Here is a 6,462-nt window from a genome sequence, read left to right as displayed (position 1 = left end):
TGCCCTTTTTGACTGTTTCTCCTTAGAGATTTTTGACCTTAAATTATTATTATTATTATTATTATTATTATTTTGCAGTGAGAGATCTGCATTATATGTAGGTTGTTTTCTAGCTGAAGGATAAATAATTATAATCTCCATTTAGAGAGCTTGAATTTCAACAAGGGCTATTTTCTTGACAAATAGAAAATGAAACTAGCTCTGTCTTTGGTCCCGATGTCAAAGTTCCCAGGCGTACCTTTCCCTTTTTTGGGAATCACTGTATATGATGAGGTTTAGTGGACTGTCTAACTCCCAGTAGTGCCCCCATTCCGTCTTATGTTGACTTTAACCACTCTTCAAATGTGAAACCAGGTTTGTGGCAGGATTTCTGAAATTGTTCTATAAAGCCAAAACCTCTCATCTTGACACCCTTTACAGGTAGTCTATGAAAATAATTAATACTTTAGATGGTAGAGTTCTTACAACCAAATACTGTCTAACTTTACCTTTGAGTAGATTACCTGGTTTATGAATTGGAAGCATTAACAATCATTTGCCAGCCTCCTTCCATCAGTATGATTGATGGCCTTGTGGTTAACCACCTTTCCTCTGTCAATCTGTGTTGTTGGATTGTAGCAATTATCTTGGTCTTTCAATTATAAGTCCTAATCGAATGATCTGATTTCTTCTGAGGAAATGCAGAGGCTTTTCTCAGTCAAATAATTAATTTAGTTTTAGAAACATACTAGATATATTCACAGGGAGCAGATTACTCATGGTCATCCAGACAAGAAAAAAAAGTACCTATGTATTTCAAGTGCTCTAAGAAAATTATATTTGCATCAACTGATAATTTCAATTGTAATAGTAGTAAAATAGTTAATAAACTCTGTATTATATAGTTAATTATAAATACATACTTTTAAAAGTTGATTATATAGTGTAACTTTTCTTGTAAGACATGTAATTTCTTATTAAATTGATATTTATTCAACAACTAAATCTAATTTTAAAGTTTTTAGAAAGTAACCAGTGGATCAGGTAAAGGTTTTGGATTAATTTGATGATATCATATATATTTTACATGGATTGAGGCAACATTTTTTCTGTTTTTTCCCCATTTAATGTTTCAAATAATAAAGTAAAAAAGAGATATTTCTTTTAAATGCTTATTTTAAATCAGGGATGATTTTTAAATATTTTTGTTAACCTCATTGTAAAACTTTCTTCATTTATACATAAATTACTGGCAGTTTAATTCTCTCTTTTTAACAATGTTGGAAACCTATACATATATTTCTTCTACTACATTTTTTTACTTTGAAAAATCTACCACAAGGTGGCAGTCAACAGAAGTCTTTTAAATTTAATCTTGGTACATAATTTATGAGGTGAAGAAGTCAGGTTCATCTGAAGAGTTATCACACACCTAACATAGTCAGTGGCCAAACCAGTACATAAAAACTGATGTGCACTTCAATTAAAAATCATAATTATTCATACAAGGAAAACAGCAGGCTATGAAACCAAATGCTCTGGAATTGAGCCAGAAATCTTAGATGGACATCTTGACTTAGACAGTGTGAGCCTTGGCAAATCACATTAATTCTTTGTGTCAAGGCACATTCATTTCTTTGTGCCAATCTAGCAGTGATTTTTATATCATAATGAAAAATAGCTATCTGAGACATTCAGCTCCAGCTACCTCCAGGATGCTATAGGAAGAAGCAGTGCTGAAAGAAGCTTTCGGTTTACAGCAGTTCCATTCAATTTACCTCACGTAACCTCCACTTTCAGAGATAAAGCAGATAAGAGCATTGTGCTGGACACACTGGAGTATACACGGACAAATAAAACACAAATTCTTGGCCTCAAGGAAACAATCAAAAACACAGGACAGACTAATATGGATAAGAAGAAGTTTTCAGGAATTTCTTCACTAATAACACTGAAAATGTACAAATATAAAAAATACATAAAAATATCCAAATTTCTCAGACTAACTAGAAGTAATAGTTATAATTTCTATATTTTATATTTAATATTGAAACGATATCTAATTCATTTGGTAATATTTAAAAGTCCATAATATTGACTTGTGTGTACCATGTTTAGCACGGGTTTATAATTCACTGCAAACATGGCAGCTTGTGTTTCTTATTTTTACAGAGTTAAGTTTCTTCAACAGTAAAACTGACATAATATTGCTTTATATACAGAAAATTTGTCACCATACATTCGTTAGTCATAGCAAAATGCCTGTACATAGTAGTTGTTCCACAAATATTGGTTACCTTACTGATAACCAGTGTAGTTGAATATTTACTATGTTTTCAACATACTATCGCATTTAATCCTCTATTATCTTTATTGTGCTCATGAGAAAACTGTGACTGAGTTTATTTGATTTCTCTAATGCCATATATTTTACAAGGTACAGCGACAGGATTCCAAGCTAAGCCCACATGGCTAGAGAGTCTATGATCTTAGGTATCATGTGAAGATGCTTCTTACAAGTTGATATGGTTTAGATTTTTGTTCTCTCCAAATCTCATGTTGAACTGTAATCCCCAGAGTTGGAGGTGAGGCCTTGGGAGGTGTTTGGATCATGGTGGCAGATCCCTAATGAATGGTCTAGTGGCATCCCCTTGGTGATGAGTGAGTTCTCATCCTGAGTTCACATGAGAGCTGGTTGTTTGGAAGTATGTGGAATCTCCCTCCCCTCTTTCCTCCTCTCTCTCGTCATGTGATAGGCTGGCTCCTCCTTTGCCTTCCGCCTTTATTATAAGCTCTCTGACTTCTCACCAGAAGCAGATGCCAGCACCATGCCTCCTGTACAGCCTGCAGAACTGTGAGGCAATTCAACCTCTTTTCTTTATAAACTACCCAGCCTCAGTCATTTCTTTATAGCTATGGAAGAATGGACTAACACACAAGTTTTTGTCAAACTATCTTAACAGAGACATTAAAGATGTGTCTTTTCTTTCATTTGAACTAGTATTGAGCCATGCAAAGTGCTTTTAACTTTAATATTTAAGTTTTAACAGAACTCATGTGAATAAGTGTTTTGTTCCTCACACTAAGAAAGTAAATTGATCCAGAACTAAACTTTTAACTCTAGTCCTGAAAATATCCGTGGACAATGGGTATTGGAAAACAGAGACTATGTCCTCCTTTAACTTTTTAGGCCTACATAGCTCTGTGTGTTCTTCAAATAGTGGGAGCTTGCTGAACATTGGTTTGCATATTTATGTGCTCTGGAGGGATTTGGTAATATATATTAATAACTGGGTAACTAGCAAACATCTTTATCAGAGTATGTTTCTAGATGTATAGGCAATTTCTGTTACTAATTTGGTAAATCTCATTGCATTTTTTCAAGGAATAATTTCAATATATACACTTGAAATTCAAATTTCTGAATTAAATGAAAGGCTGTAAACAACAGATGTCAAATGTTTGCATCAAATTATCAACAAAGAACTTCTCTGAGTGATTACTTGCTTTACGTGTTCCACGAAAACGATAATAAATGTATGTTCAATGTTTACTGAAATTTATATTTAATAATTCCTTTTTATATGTAATCACCTTACCATTGTGTGATCTCTTTCTCTCCCATATCACTTATCATTTATAGAAATTAACCCCCAATTAGTATTATTTTGAAATGACTTCTTATACTGATGCATACTTGCCTAGCTATGGTCTGGTGAGGCTACCTTTAGAAATTCTCAAACAGGGGTGGTTTTGTCACATAGGGAACATTTGAAAATGTCTGGAGACATTTTGTATTGTCATGTTTAGGGAGGGGATTGCTTCTGGCACCTAGGGGATAGAGTCTAGGAAACTGCTAAGTATACTAGAATGCACAGGACAGCCTGTCACAAAAAAGAATGTTAATAGTGCTGAGGTTGAGAAGTCCTGCTATTTTTAACCCTTATATTCAAAGGTGCATATATATACACTTCATATATTAAGAGAGTTCATGGTTCTCATATATTTTTAAAGGAGTCCCAGATGTTAACAAGAAGTTCAATAAGATATACACAATTTTACTACCAAATTCTCATTGTATTTATTGACATTTATTTAATATCTTTGCATAGTGCTAAGTTAAATCTTTGCACTAAAGAGTTAAAACATTAGGAAAGCACTCCAGCCTGGGCGATAGAGCGAGACTCCGTCTCAAAAAAAAAAAAAAAAAAAAAAAATTAGGAAAAATATAACAGGCAAAAAATGACATCACAATAAAGCAAGATATTAACGACGGGGAAACAGTATGCTGGGAATATATGTGAGAGGGGATATATGAGAACTTTCAACTTCCTGCTCAATTTTTCTGTAAACTGAAGATTTCTCTAAAAAATAGTCTATTAATTTTAAAAACCATAGTGTGGTGTATACAATAGTAGCAATGAGACAAGCATGGGCCAGACAGGGAGTGATGCTGTTGCACTTGAGCCAGCACAATATAAGGGAGAGGGAGTTCCAGGCAGACAGAAAGGCCCATAGCCATATCCTGTGACATGAATAATTCACCTGAAACGGAAAACTTTCTGTGAAATTTTCACTGGTATAATTAGTAGATACGCTAAGGCAGTGGTTTCTTGGGACCCACACAACCTGCCCTTTCTAATTTCTGCAGTTAGATAGATCTCCTATTGCTTTTTGTATATACAGCTGAAGGTCCTATAACGTCTTACTTCTATATAGCTCTTTATCTTTGATAAATACTATCTCATACATTGTTATTTTATTTTTATTATTCTATCAAGACTTTTTATTTCTTCTTCTCTCTATGCTTCCACCTCCAACTCCACCATTTGAAATGGTGGTTTGCAATAGTTTAATACTAGAGGTGGATAAAAGAGAATTTCAAAAGACCTCCAAAAAATCCCAGTTATTCTCTTCTTTCTCTTCAGTAGATTAATGATGTCTTCTTGAAATTAGTCTTTGGATGATCTTCCCACCGTACACTACCTAAAAAAGACCCAGGGCAAGAAATTTAAATCTGCCAACTTTAGCTTCTAACAAATGCTCTAGTGGACTCTCACATCTTCTGGTTGTTGTTATATTTAAGATAGACTTTTTCTGTCACTGGGGTATAAACAGTCCTAATTTTAGATTGGAGTTTTCAGATGAAAAGCAGGCAAAGTATGCCGTTGGCCTATGTTTGCTCTGCCCAGAGAAGTAGTTCCTATCCAACCCTTCCCAATGGATTTTAACACTGAAGTTTGGGGAGAAGTACCAGATAGTGATAAGAGCCCCCTTCTGCCTTTCATTATCTCCTTCAGACATTGTTAGGGAAATATAATTGAAAACAAAAACTTCTCTTACCCAGCAAACCTCTGTGTAAAGGTAGAAGAGAAAGAATGCAGTTTTATTATTAAATAAGCATTAATCAGAATGTGAAACTCATCATACTCGCTAATAAGATGGTAAAGACAGTAAGAAACCTCACCTCTTATATAGCCTAGCAAACAGAAGCCATTATTAAATGTATGTCCTCAAAATAAACAATAGCTAAACCCCAGTAAGAGGACTTGGCCTTACCATTTGTTACACATCATTTATTCTAAATTCAATTGTTAATTGAGATAGTCACTTGGGTTTGCTAATTTCCTTTATCAAACAACAACAACAAAACCTCCTAACTTCATGACAGGAGGAAGTTTTGCAACTTGAAGTCAGGCACAATATGAAATTAGGACTCTATCTCCCCAGAAAACTGGGAGACAAACATCCCTAGATTTTTTTTTAAAGAGGCTTAGTCTTTAAAAACATTCATACATATTTCAAAGGAGTCACAAGTATTTTAAAGTAAGTGTCAAAGAATAGATGCTGTGGGACAGGAGTCTCTTTCCCTTTTTGCACCAGAGAAAATTAATTTTTCTATTTCAATTTGTATCTACTCTTACAGCATACAGTTCACCTGTGTGTGGTGGTATCCTTTTGAAGGGTTACGTCAAAAGTGTGTGGTATCCGTTTGAGAGGTTATTTTCAACTGTTTCAAAGGTCATTCAATGCATACACACACACATACACACACACCTACTGATATTTATTTATAATTATCAATCACATACACAATTAACAAATCTTACACCTGTTTATAAAGATTTCTACAAGCTTTGTTGTTTCTTATCTTCATATACTCTAAGGAATTATTATAAAACTATTTGGAGCAAAGTTTTTATTAAACTCTCTGAAGAAAAAAATACCTGTTGAAATATATTTCTAAAATTGAGGCCGGGTGCAGTGGCTCACGCCTGTAATTCCAGCACTTTGGGAGGCCAAGGTGGGCAGATCACGAGGTCAGGAGATCAAGACCATCATGACTAACACAGTGAAACTCCACCTGTACTAAAAATACAAAAAATTAGCCGGGCGTGGTGGCGGGCACCTGTAGTCCCAGCTACTAGGGAGGCTGAGGCAGGAGAGTGGCGTGAAACCAGGAGGTGGAGCTTGCAGTGAGCC

Source organism: Piliocolobus tephrosceles, chromosome 10, assembly GCF_002776525.5.
Source record: "Piliocolobus tephrosceles isolate RC106 chromosome 10, ASM277652v3, whole genome shotgun sequence".
Taxonomy (NCBI): Eukaryota; Metazoa; Chordata; class Mammalia; order Primates; family Cercopithecidae; genus Piliocolobus; species Piliocolobus tephrosceles.
Note: the sequence above shows the minus strand (reverse complement) of the source record.